The sequence below is a fragment of the Pseudopipra pipra genome, chromosome 9, assembly GCF_036250125.1.
Source record: "Pseudopipra pipra isolate bDixPip1 chromosome 9, bDixPip1.hap1, whole genome shotgun sequence".
Taxonomy (NCBI): domain Eukaryota; kingdom Metazoa; phylum Chordata; class Aves; order Passeriformes; family Pipridae; genus Pseudopipra; species Pseudopipra pipra.
In genome coordinates, this window is record NC_087557.1 from 1,068,183 (window position 1) to 1,082,558 (window position 14,376).

A 14,376-nucleotide genomic window follows, 5' to 3' on the forward strand; every position below is an offset into this window, starting at 1 on the left:
AGGACATGCATTGAAAGGAAACAGTTCTGCGAAGCAAAAGCTAAATTTGCACCAGAATACACTCACACAAACACATACATATATATATATATATATATATGAAGAACATGGTTGGGATATGAGAATGAATGGAAAAAATGCCTTTGAGGGAAAAAAAAAAGAAGGTGCAAGACAGATAATTGCAAAAATCTCATTTACAAGACGTAGGTGAAACCTTCAGCCAGAGGTCAGGGAAGAAATGAGAGATCTCCAAAAGCAACCAAGTTAAACCTGTAGCTGAGAGCGTGTACAAGAGGGTTTCTAAAGATGAATGGAAAAGGAATACAACTGGGAGGCAAAGAAATTCCACCCAGCCACAGGAACCCGCTTCAGCCTCCTCCTCTGCAGCCCCACCCTGGCCAGGACCCCTGGAGCACTTCCCTCCAGGTTTTCCTGCCGTTTTCCAGATGAAATCACTCACTCTGAGCTCTGACCAACAGATGTGGATCTGAGCAGCAGAGAAATTCAAGCAGGAGAACTAAACCATTAGCTGAGATTTCTGCTCTAAGGAAACCTGCTGCAAGAAGTTGCTCACATTATTATTATTGGGTTATTTATTTCTTCATTCCCTCGCTTATTAATTAGCTACTGATGTCCTTCTTATGTTTTCAGGAGCTCCAGCATTATCTGTCATGAGGGTCTTCAATGGCCAGTTCCTAGCAAGGAAATAAATAATAATAAATAAATAATAATAGCAATCACAACAGTGATATTTAATGTTTTTGCTTTATCGCTTCTATTCTGAAATTCCCATTGAAGTAAAAGGTCTTTCAACCTGAGGCTGCTTCTGAGATATCAAACACCTTTGGTCTGAAAGATCTCACACCAGCAGTGGGAAAAAGTAACCAGGGAGTGGCTTCAGTACAATTATTGAGGATGAGTGTCATAGGTTTACTTGTTCTAGAAAAGTTAGAATTGAGCCAAAAGGCAGAAAGTACTGAACTGTTTCTCTTTTGAAGGGGATTTTATTGTTGTTCTGGATTATTGTTGAGTTGGTTTTGTGTTCTTTTGTTGTGCTGCCAACACACATATATCCTTTAATAAAGGGCTGTTATTTTTCCTTTCTCCATAATTTTCCTTTCTCATAATTTGGGATTTACAGTTGCTTGGAGGGAGGAGCTTGGTCTTCCTCATAACTCGTCCTCCTCAGCAAACACTTCAGTCTCATTAAACTGAGACAATGAGGAACTTGTTTCCATGACTCCTGGGAGATTTTACTACATCTAGAGGAACTTCTAGAGATTCTTGATCCTGTTAAAGGACTTCAGCTGCACTGACAGCCTGGAAAAGGGGCACAACACGCTGCAGGCACTTTGGGGGATTCTTGGAATGCATTAGAATATCCCAATCCAGGTGATGGACATTATTGCTCACCAGTCTTGGAGAGGGCGAGGCTGCTGGTGGCTTGGGCTGCAGGATCATATCCTGGTGGAATTCAGGGTCTCAAGGGATATAGGACGGGAGAGGAAACACTAAACCAAGGAAAGTGAAGTTTTTCAGAGAACTGGCGGATGGGACCCCGTGGGAAACTCTCCTCAGGGATAAAAGAGCAGAGCAGAGCTGGCAGCCACCCAGAGACAGGGGGGTTTTTTAAGGACAAGAGCTGCCAGTTCCCATGGGCAAGAAATTAGGGAAGGAAGGCAGGAGAACAGCCTGGCTGAGGAAGGACCTCCTGGTAGAACTGAAAGTACAGTGGAAGTAGGGACACACCCCCTGGGAAACTCCAGGGATGCTGCAGTGGTGGGATCAGGGAAGGGAAGGCACAGCCAAAGCTGGGGATGGCAAAGGATGTGAAGAATAATAAGGATTTGACAGGTGTGTCAGCAAAGGAAGACTAAGAAATTGTACTTCCCTCCCTGAGAGAAGATCTGCTGACAACTGCCATGGCTGAAAATGCTCAGAAAGGTTTTGTCCTCGGTTTTCTCTTTGCCCTTCCCGCACCTCTCAAGTCCCTCGAACCAGAAGGTGCTCAGACATTGCTCAGACATCCTAAGGGTTTGTAAGAAACTCCTCTTTTCTAGAACAGACCCCCCCAAAGTGGCTGAGAAGAAACCTGTCCCAGTCCAACAGCAGAGAGCAGAATGGGAGAGGAGTTTGGGATGGGGAGGAATTTTACAGCAATTTAAATTCAATTCCTCAGGTAGCTCTGAAGGCAAATAAACAGTAGTAAGAAGTCGATATTACATCAAAAATGTATTCAATATCCTGAAAAAAAACTTTAGTGGGGATCAAAGCTCGAGCCAAAGCCCAGAAGAAGTTGAGAAGGTTGCTTTTTTCCTCCTAGGCTGGGAAATCAGAGTGTGCTGCAGGTGTTATTTATAATGTCAAGATTTGCAACACAGATGCATTTGAAATACCAGCAGAGATATCAGAATAAAGTAGAAACTCTCTTATCAGAGGTTGGCTCTGTACCTACTGACACGTAACATATGTGAGTCTCCAGTGTCTTGCAGGCTGGGAAAGCACTGACATCTGTTCAAAGGGATGGGAACAACACCACAAGAAAGCTTTGCAGTTTGTACCTGCTGGAAGAGGATGAAATAAGAACTCTCAGTGTCCTGATTCAAAGCAGCTTTTAAAAAATGGACTGGGAAAAAAAAACAAAAAACCAAAACAACAAAATGAAATGCTAATTTTACATCTTCTTTTAAATTAATACCTTGGATTGGATTGCAGCCAGAAATTCGATGTGGAGGGGTAGGTTTATTCAATAAAGTGTGAGGATTTGTTTTGTAATGGAAGAAATATAAAAATGCACTGTATACATTGCACGATTTGAAATCAGTTTCTGGGGTGGAATTGGACTGGCAGTGATAGTAAAATGTCACATTATTTTGGAGTTGCTCAGCACACACAGTCAGAGAAGTGGTTGTTAATGATTTTTTATGAGTTTGGGGCACACTTGCCCTCATCAGTTCATTAGACTCTTTCACATTGGATCATTATCACAGTTAAATCATTTAAGAGAGTAAATTGAAAACATATTAAGTGTAAAACGTCAATCTACTGACACGGTCATTTATAATCATAAAGGATGTGCTTAGCACCTTCCATAAATCTGTATTTATGTATTAGGAGTAGATTACAAAGGATTTTGCATTTCATCAGTGGAGAAACAGAAACAAAAGGCAAATTATTTAATAGCTTTATTCAGACAAGATTCATTATATTCTAGTTTAGAAGGAAATACATGGAAACAGGAGAAAATTCATTTAAAATCAAACAATGTTTCTCCTGTCAAGTCTTCTCACCACAATCCTTCCTGGCCTGCCCATGGCATTTTCTATGCACACTTACATATTTCAGGGTTTTTACTCATTTTCACTCTTAATTTCCACCTGGAACATCCAAGACACCTCCAGAAAATGACAGATAATGAAACCCAAGGGGTCTAATGAAAGTATTTGTTGTGGCATTCTCTAAAACAATTCAATTACCACAAATACCTCTTGAAGTTAGTCCAGAGGAGACCCCAAGATGATCAAAGGGATGGAGCAGCTCTGTGAGGATAGACTGGGAGAATTTGGGATTGTTCAGCCTGGAGAGGAGAAGCTTTGGGGTGACCTAAAGGTGTCCTTGCAGGGCCTGAAGGGGCTCCAAGAAACATGGACAGAGACTATGGACCAGGGATGGAGGGACAGGACAAGGGGGAATGGCTTTAAGCTGAAAAAGGGTAGATTTAGGTTAGATATTGGGAAGGAATTGTTGGCTGTGAGGGTGGGGAGGCCCTGGCACAGGTTGCCCAGAGAAGCTGTGGCTGCCCCTGGATCCCTGGAAGTGTCCCAGGCCAGGCTGGACGGGGCTTGGAGCAACCTGGGCTGGTGGAAGGTGTCCCTGCCCATGGCAGGGGTGGCACTGGATGGGCTTTAAGGTCCCTCCCCACCCAAACCATTCTGGGATTCCATGAAACTCCCCCCTACAGGCCATTCCTTTGCCTCCCCTGCCTCCTGCTGGGTTCCTTTTGGACCAGCTCCTCCAAGCTCTTTCATCTTAATGAAGGAAATCGAAGCCAGTGTGTCCAAAGGGCAGCACTGCTGGATTCCTGCTGGGATGCCTGACCTTCTGGAAGGCAATCTTTAGGAAAGGCATTGACCAGAAGGGGTTGGGCTGGAAGGAGGAATTGGAAGCTGCAGGAGAAGCAGCTCATGCCAGGGAGTTTTATCTAAGCAGGTAACAGCTCTCACTGCCCGTTGGTTTGAAGGTGATGGCTCAGTCTGAAGAAAGAACTGCCTATGGAGACAGATTCTTTATAAATTACTGAGGCTGAAAATATTTCAGAAGGACACCTTTAAGGAGCACTTGAAAGATTTGGGGTGACAGGACAGTCCTGTGCAACACATACACTAAAATGTTCTGGTGGTTTGGGGTTCATTTTGCTTGGAGTTGTGCCTCAAACCCATTTTCTCGCTCATCCACCTTTTCAGTAGCACAGCTGGAACATCTCAGCAGGAACCACCTGACACTTCACTTCATGGGGCCTTTGTTGGGAGCAACTGGGTGAAAACACCACCAACTGAGGAGCATCAAGTGGCATTTCACAGAAGGGAGGTTCATCTCCAGGCAAAGTTGATTTGCTTTCTTCACAGCTTTTAAATATCTATTAGTGCAACATCTGTTTGAAGCTTTGTATTATGTTCTGTGTGCCATCCTGCAGAAGAGGTGTTGAGTCATGTATGGTTTTTTATATATCTGAATCCGAGGTTATCCAGAATTTCTATTCCTTCTCTTGCAATAAGTGCAATTCTGCATCAAAAACTGCAGGAAAAATTTACCATAATCCTATTTAAAATTATCCACAAACAACTGAAAGCCATTCCTCCATGACAAAATGTTAAAAACTAAACTAGAACTGCAAATTAATCCCCAGATCTTTTCTTATGGCGATGTAGTTTAACGAAACTCTTCTCTTCCCAAAGAAGGCAGAGAGGGCTTGGAGGGACAACCACAGGCTGCACCTGGTCCTTAGGCAATTACAACAATTAAAGAGAGTATGAGGGTATCCAAAACCTCAGATAATGAAAAGATAACACAAAAATGAGTGTTCAGAACTATTGTTTTGCCCCAAAACAACTTCACATAAAAGAACTTCCTTAAACTAAGTTAAGTGCCTTGAATTACTGAGATGAAGTGGCAGCTGAGCCTGTTCTCAGCTGGGAGTTAAATGTTCCCAAAATTATCTCCCGGAATGAGAGGAGACAAGAGCACAGAGGGAAGGAATGTAGGAGGGATCAATAAATGTGGAGACAGCGCCCAAAATTTCAATTCTAAACTTTCCGCGTTTTGCTTCGTGTTCCGGGGAATGTTGAGGACACAAATCTATTTTTTATCAAGTCTGGTTCAAATTCTTCATGAAACTGTTCTCTAAATATCAGACGAAAGGAATACATTGAATTCCAGGGCTCAGCACATTTGAGAAAGATTTTTCTCTTCCTCCTTCTACTCATTTTCTAAAAAACTTCTCTGTGGAACAACTGAGTTACATCTCCAAGGGCTGATAACAGCAGCAACCCAAAACCTACAGCAAAAGCAAATTAAATCAAACCCAAATCAATCCCTATTCATGGCATTGTGAATCTGCAGGTTTTCAGACCAAACCCACAAAAATGGTCAAGCAGAGGGTTCCATTTTATCTCCTTTCCTCTTGTTTCCTCTCTTCTTCTTCTTCTTTACCTGGGCTAGAGGCAAATATGTGAAGTTGTGTAAGAGTTTATTCTCATAATAAGGCACAGAATTCCAGAGTCTGCAGCAGATCCATCACCAGCAGATTTGGAACTGGAATTACAGAGACTTAAATGGATATACTCTTCAAATAAATACGACAAAATTCAATTAATTTAGTTTGTTGACATGGATTTTATTTTGAAATTCAGTGCTTTTTTTAATAGGGCATCTGATTTCCAGATGCCACACGTAGAGAACTTCTTGAACTTGTTCTCCTTTTCATTTTTAATTGCAAATACCACAAATGCAGTTTGGGAAGGGTGGACGAAAATCCCCAATTTATTATTGTTAAACAGTGGGATCCAGGCAGTGAACACTCAAACATCACAAGGAACATTCTCCTTCTTGTTGTTCATCTGGACTGAGGTGAAATTAAGGAATTTCCAGATTTGAGCTTGCTTTGATGGAGACTTTTAGGAAAATTAATGCCGTAAAAGGCAGGGAGTTGGTGCTGTCAGGAACATAACAAAGCTTTGAGAAATCAGATCATACAAGCCAAAAAGAAAACATATTTTCCATTGCTTCTCCCACTCCTCAAGTTTCCAGTAAATTGTCTATTAAGGCAGCTTTTTATGACCTTTTAATGCAGCTTTAGTAACATTTTCTACACTTAACTTCATCAGAGCCTCTAATTTTACTGCAGCAACATCAAAACGTAACGATCTTAACTGCCAGAAAGCAAAGTACTGTTATAAAGGCAACTTTTCCCAATCTGGAAAGGTTTAAGTAGGGCAAGAAAGCCAAAGGAAAGTTTCCCTGGCACTCAGAGGAAAGGCACAAACATTAAACCTCCAAGAATTTGTAGAGGCATAAAAAAAAAAAGGGCGAAGAATTAAAAATACTTAATTTTATTTTTTCTCCTTTCCCTTCCCTCCTCCTTCCCAATTTTCCTCGAGATCTAGGACAGCTCTGTTTTCACAATAATATTTCACAAATTAGCATTACAATTCACATTTTTATTTCCCCAGTGACGTGCACCTCACAGTAAATAGAAATTAAAATGCTCTGATGAAAAGCTGAAAGTATTTTGAATATTTGGAGTGTGAAGCCGAGTTAAAAAACCCCCTACTAGTTTTCTCACCACCTTTGGCATTAAAATAACACAGAAAAGAAACATGAATTTTTTAAACTCCGCTTGCAACTGGGAGAAACTGCTGTTAATGAGAAAGGAAGAACATTTCTTCCTGCTGTGGCCCCAAACAAAGGAACATGAGAAATTGTGGTAAATTCAGGGAGTTTTTCTTCTGTTTTTTTAAGGAAAATAAAATTAGGTAGCTGAGTGTCAAGGGAAAACAGAAAGGAAAAGAGAATCTGGGATATATCCTAATTTAACTCCATCTTGCACTGTTTGAAAGGCTTCTTCAAAGCTTAATATTGGACTGGAATTCAAATTCTCTCCTTACTGAGCCTGGTGGAGGCAAAGGTGACTCTGATTTGCTGCTGAGGTCACTTGGATCAGGATTTCACTCGGATCAGGATGGAAATTCACTGTCCTGAGGCTCCTGCTGGGCAAGGGATGGAGCCTCCAGGAGGGCATGGAAAAGGGAAGGGAATCTGCATCCCAAAGAGAATTAATGGGGAGCTGCAAGGAAATCTGCACCCCAAAGGGAAATAATAGGGAGTGCAAGGAAATCTGCATTCCCAAAGGGAAATAATAGGGAGTGCAAGGAAATCTGCATCCCAAAGAGAACTTTGGGAATTCTACATCCCAAGGAGAAATCTGGGGAGCTGCAAGGAAATCTGCATCCCAAAGGGAACATAGAGAGACATGCAGGGAAATCTGCATCCCAAAGAGAATTAATGGGGAGCTGCAAGGAAATCTGCACCCCAAAGGGAAATAATAGGGAGTGCAAGGAATTCTGCACCCCAAAGAAAACTAATAGGGAGCTGCAAGGAAATCTGCACCCCAAAGGCAGCTAAAGGGGAGCTGATTCCTACCTGCAGTGTGGAAGGAACCAGAGATGAACTCCCTGGAGCTCCTCCCGTGGTGCCCCTGCTGAGGAGTGATTTGTTTCCTGGAATTTGTGTAACAGGGCTGCTCCCTGCTGTGTTTAATTTGAGCAGCCTGTTAATGGTGTGGCCTCTCTGGGTCTGGTACCAGTTAGTTGCATTTCCAGAGCCCATTTCTCATGTTCTCTGTGGATTTGTTCCCTGTGCAGCTGCTGGGACAGGAATACACCACCCATGCAAAGCCAGGAACAGTTTGTTTGCTTCTACTCTGCACTTTTTCCTTCATTCTGTTCTTAGAGAAACCAAATCAAACTGTTTGCATTTCCCGTGCCTCGTGGTGTTGTTGTTGTGGGTTTTGTGAGATAAGAGCTACAAACAGAAATGTTTAAGGATCTTAACCAAGAAGGACAAGCAGCAGTGGAAAATCACTTGTTCATATCCTGGCCTTTACCCACCGTGATTTGTCAGGCTGAGCAGGACTGGGGGAGCTTTGCAGTGTCAGTCAATGTCTTTTACTGCAAATTACAACACAATTTAACTCCTTGGGGGTGGGGGAACTTCTCCCTTTCTAATAGAGGATGATATTTGCTGATATTCTGAAAGGAAAGCCCCTTCCAAGACTCTGTGTCACATTACAGTCCCTTAAAAATCAGGACATTAATGAGCTTAATCAAATAGCTTATTAAATTGGTGACCACTGTGATTTTTAATACTTTCTAGACATATTTCCAATTTTTTTTTCCTGAATTTCTCCAGATCCCCAAAAGCAAGGAGTTGGACTTGATGATCTCGGGTGTCTTTTCCAACCTGGTTGATTCTAGGATTCTATGATCACAGAACCACAGAATCACAGTCATAGAATCTCAGACTGGTTTGGGTTGAAAAGGACCTTAAAGATCATCCAGTGCCACCCCCTGCCATGGGCAGGGACACCTTCCACCAGCCCAGGTTGCTCCAAGCCCCGTCCAACCTGGCCTTGGACACTTCCAGGGATCCAGGGGCAGCCACAGCTTCTCTGGGCAACCTGTGCCAGGGCCTCCCCACCCTCTGATTAGGAATTACTTCCTTATGTCTGATCTAAATCTCTCCTCTTTTAGTTTAAAAACTTTCCCCTTGTCCTATCACTGAAGATTAACAAGTTCTGCTGATTTCTGTGCAGGGCAAGGTGTGTCCCTCCCTCCCTCTGCCACAGCCACCTGTCCCTGTCAGGGGGTCACCCCCAAATTCCCTTTGCTCAGGAGGGGTGACAGTGGTGCTTCCACCTCTCTGTCCTTGTGCCGTGTCCTCTTCCCTTTGTCACTTCTGCCACTCCTTATCAAGCAGAGAGCCTTGATCTTTGCTTTGATCCAACCCATGTGGCAGCAGAGCCCTGATCCTCACCTCTAAATGTCTTTTATGTTTCTTGTGTTGTTTGAGGTGGAGAGGCCTGGGTTGAACACGCCAGCTAAGGGCAGGGATAGTTTTTATAACATTATTATAATAATATCATGGAGCCATTTTCATTCCATGAACTCATTGCAGCCTGAAGGACCTGAAGGGGCTCCAGGAGAGCTGGAAAGGGACGGGGGACAAGGGCCTGGCATGACAGGCTGAGGGAGAATGGGCTCATACTGCCACAGGGCAGGGATAAATGGGATATTGGGAAGGAATTGTTGGCTGGGAGGGTGGGGAGGCCCTGGCACAGGTTGCCCAGAGAAACTGTGGCTGCCCCTGGATCCCTGGAAGTGTCCAAGGCCAAGTTGGACGAGGCTTGGAGCAACCTGGGCCAGTGGAAGGTGTCCCTGCCCATGGCAGGGGGTGGAACAAGATGGGCTTTAAGGTCCCTTCCAACCCAAACCATCCTGGGATTGTGTGATTCTATGAAAAAGCTCCGCATTGCATCTGATTTTTAATCCCGGCTGGAAAAATGAGAAGATTCCTGCAGAAGGACCCCCAAACCACTGTCTGAATTCCTTCCTGACCACAGTCTCTGAACACTGAACGCCCTGAGCTCCTTATCGGCTGCATTTCATCTCAGCCAAAGAGCGAATTTCGAAGCTCCAAGTTCTATTTTCCCTTCCCCAAGCGCTCCGAGGTAGATTTGGGTGAAGACTTCAGACCCTGATAAGGATCTCAATCACCCAAGGAGTCTGTAACCGGCCGGGAAACACAAATAGTTTCTTATTGTCTGGCAACAGGTTAATGGCCAGCAAGGAATTTCCCCCTTTCCCAGGCTCAAGTGTCACTAATCGGGGCATTGAGAGAGGCCACACAAAATCCCGGGGATAATTAGGGCTGGACTGATGTTATCGCCAGCGGGAACCTCTGGAAAGGCAGCAGCGTTACCCCCTGGCCTTTCCCAGTAACTCACAGAACTACCTTCTAACCCGAGTTTAAAAATGAGGATTTGTTAAAAAAAAAACCCAACCCTAAATCCAGGAATTGGTAGGTTTTTATTGCCGGGCAAAGTCCAGCTGTATTAATTTCCACGGCTCAGAAAAGGATGACGTTGGAATGACTGAAATCACAATATCCAGCTATTTTAAAACATCGTTATTATTGTTAATAAGAGCAATAATAATAGAATTTTATGCAGATAGATGTCCAGGTGGTTCTTTGCCTAAATTCTTTACCTTTTGAACACCTCCAGGGATGGGGACTCCTCCTGTTCCCTGGACAGCTCCTTCCAGTGCCTGACCACTCTTAGGGAAGAAATTTTTCTTGTTATCCAGCCCAATATCATGAAAATCTGAGGAACCTGATATTTCCTAGGAAATAATAGCAGTCTGCTGACGTTGATTAGGACATCCCAGGATCAGGTTGTTATATATTTCTTAAAAATTATGGCATGAAATCATAAAACAGAGCATTTTGCTTCTCAAAATGCAAAAGCAGGTTTGGCTTCAGAAGCAGGAGGAATTTTTATTCTTGGTTTTTATGGGATCTTTCAGCAGCACTGTAAAATTTCAGCTTTCCCAACAACGACAGAACCAGTGGAGTGTTATATCTAAAATCTTTGGAGTTCTCTAAATGTGACAAGTGGTTCACGGGAGTCATTTCAGAGGGCAAAGTGCTGCAGAATGGCCTTGGGAGAGACATGGAATTGTTAAAGTTGGAAAAGACTTCAAGGCCATCCAGTCTAACCATCAACCCACCGTGTTCAGCACTAACCAAGTGCCACATCCATGTGTTTTTTGGGCACTTCCAGGGGTGGTGATTCCACCCCCACCCTGGACAGTGCTTTAAAATCCTTTCTGTGAAGCCATTTTTCCCAATATCCAACCTAAACCTCTCCAACACAATCTGAGGCTGTTTCCTTTTATCCACTCATTACCTGGGAGAAGAATCCAAACCCCGACTTTCACTACAATCCCACCCATCCCACCCCCTGAAAAACCAGCCTGATTCACCTCCAGCTCTTAAATTCTTCCATGAGAGAGATGAAAACATGAAGACACATAAAAATAGGGGCTGTATGGGGAGTTGTTGCCAACCAATCCGTTCTATTCCTCCGTTTCAGCTCACAGGATACTAAAGAGATTTTCCGTGCACTTGAACATATATGAATCACCAATATTATTTGCAATTAAAGGTCCCAAATGAAATCCACATAATCACACATTCAGCACATTAACACTTATTCTTTGCACTTAATTGTCCAGTCCCACCACATAATGGATTTAGTTGTAAACTCTTTGAAGTGCGATGAATCCTCTCGGGAGCTTTCCTGCAATTCAATTTTAATTTGGTTTTTATGGAGCATCTTTGATGCAACACGTCTTGGAATTGGGTGATAGCGAGGTAAAAATAATGAGAACACTTTCAGAGCTGCTTCTCCTGTTTCAGAGCAGCGAGGCAAAATGATATATGGACATGAGCTGGAGGTAAAAGAAAATGAATGTCTATTTTAAACCAGGAAAAAAAAGCAACATTCAACTACTACTCCATTAGCTTTCATCTTTCCTTCCTTAAATGCTTTTGGAAAGGCATCTTATAAAAGAGTAACACTCAGAAATGCTTGTAGTGCTCAGAAAAGGGGAGACACTTCATATTTCATGCAGCTAATTATTTTTTTCTCCTGGCTTCATTCTGGGCAGGAGTCAGCAAGGAAGGGCTGGAGATGAAGTTTGAATTGCTAACTTCTCTGTGGCTCAGGGAGTGATGTCAGAGCACATTCCTTAAGCTGGGAACTGGGAACTTCAGGGCTTTGGCCCTACCATGGCAGTGCAATTATCCACAGCTATGGAGGTGCTAATGAGCCTCCTTAAATCACCCAGCTCAGGAAGCCGTGTCAGGAATCCAGCAGAAAACCTGTTTCAAGCTGGAATGAAGCCTCTGAGACCCTGGGAGAAACTCCCAGTAAGGAAGAGACAGCAGGGAGCGCAGGGTGAGGATGGGATGCATCCTTTGGGATCATCCCAACCATCTGCTCCATCCTGGGCCACCACCCCCGAGGACCAGTGGGAAAGAAGGAGGGAGATGAGCACATTGCTCAAGGGAAACCCAGCGTTGTCTGAACAAACCCAGAGGATGAAAATCACCCTTGTGGGCACAGATTCCAAGCTTGCTTAAGCACCACTTGGTTTCAGTGGGATTAGAACTCAAGAGGGTACTGAAAATGCCTAAAAATCCAGAAAAAACCCTTTCCTTTCACCCTTCTACCAAGTGTGGATGTTTTGCTCAGCTTCTCCCCTGGTCAATCAGTTGTTTGCTGTCACATTGGGTCACCAAAATTCTGGCACCCCTTTAAAAAGCAGGAGGAGGAGGAAAAGAGCCCAGAGAAGCAGCTGTGTGTTAATGCACAGTTACAAGAGGTGTTGCTCAGCAAACAACGGATTGTAGAGCTGCTTTTATTTACTCTGAGGGCCTCTGGAGTTCAGGGAATGGGAAAGGAAGAGTTAAAGTGGGATGGACAGAGTTAAAATGGACGTTTTTAATTGCAGGTTCTTGACGAGACTGTTAAGTAGCACCAGCCATACCCTGCACGTGGGCACTCGAGTTATAGGTGAATAATGAACAAATCAATGGGCAAACCAAATGAATAACGACAGCAAATAATCACCTTTCCACCCTGGTAAAATATCAAATGCATCAACAAGTCCCTGTGATTTCTGTACAACAGATCTCCTGCCTCGTCCCCCGAGCTCGATGGACTCACTCGGTGGCCAGTCCCCAAAAACTGCCTGGGGAAAGGGAGTTTGTCCTCCCTGACAAATGACACACTTCAGATCCAGACAGAGAGATGGGAACTGCAAGATCCCACCCCTTTTAGGCTGCTGGGACAGCAGCTCTTTGTGTTAAGAATTCCCAAAATAGAGGTCACTGGTTGCTAATGGGTCTTTCACACCCACTGCCAGCCCAAAATACATATTCCAGGAAATATTCTGGTGTTATGTGGCATTTAACAATTAAATCAACAACACTTTGAATCCTGGGCTATAAAACATGGATGTGCAGTCCTTGTTTGAAGCCCTTCCCCCTTGTCCTGTCCCTCCAGGCTCTTGTAAATAGTCTCTCTCCATATTCCTTGTAGCCCCTTCAGGTCCTGCAAGGCCACAATCAGGTCACCCCAAAGCTTCTCCTCTCCAGGCTGAACAATCCCAATTCTTTCCACTTTCCTCCCAGCAGAGCTGCTCCATCCTCTGCTCATCTTGGGGCCTCCTCTGGACCTGTGTCAGAAGTGGGTTTTTCTCTTGATCATCCCCACAGCAGACAAACAAAAAAATACAAACCCAGAAAAACTCCTGACAAACAATAAATCCCCCAACAACAACAACAAAAAAAGCCCCCACAAACCACTCCTAAAATCCATAATAAGAAGAAAAGGAACATTTTGTAACCAGAATTTTTTCCTGGACTGAATTTTTCTTACGTTACTGCAGGATCTGAAAATTTCCCAGGTTTTTTAATGTAAAGCAATTCGGGAAATCAGACTGATGATCACCCACAAAGGGTGTTAATTCCTTCCCTCTATTTTTAGCTCCACCCAGCCATGAGCCATCACCAAGATTAATGAATCCCACTCCGACTGCTTTTCATTTGTCAGACTCTGAACCTTAAGTTTTCCAGAACCTAAAGTCAAATCCCTTTTTCTGCTGGGTAAATCACTGGAAGCTGACTTCATCAAAGGTGGGGATGCTTTAGGAATAATATTAATTACAGAACTTGTCAAGATCTCAGCTGTGCCATGGTTTGAGGAGATCACAACACTCACCCGTGAGTTTGGACCACAGGGGTGGACCCAGCCCTGGGAAGGAGGAAGAGCAACACAGTGTGAAACCAGTGGGATCATCTCCTCGTGGTCCCATCAGCCAACTATTTGCATGAATCCCTTTTGTTCAGCAGGCAGGCTCCTGGCACTGCCCAGCTCCCAGTGTCCCTGCCTGCACAGCATCTCCACAGCTTTTTTCATGGGCTTGGGTTAAATCTCAGTCGTTTTGCTGTTGCTAATCTGAAAAAGTTCCTTCTGTTCCTCCTCCTGCTGCCAGTGAGGCCTGGCAGGAAGGACAGGCAGGTGGTGCCTTTATCACACTGATACCAACGTGGGGTTTGGACACCTGGCACATGACAGGTAACATTTTAAACCAAGACAGCTTTTTTGGATCTTTCAGCATCCTTGCTCGCTGTGTTTCAGGCTGGAGAAGTGAAGGTTCCTACAGCACCTTCCAGTGCCTGAAGGGGCTCCAG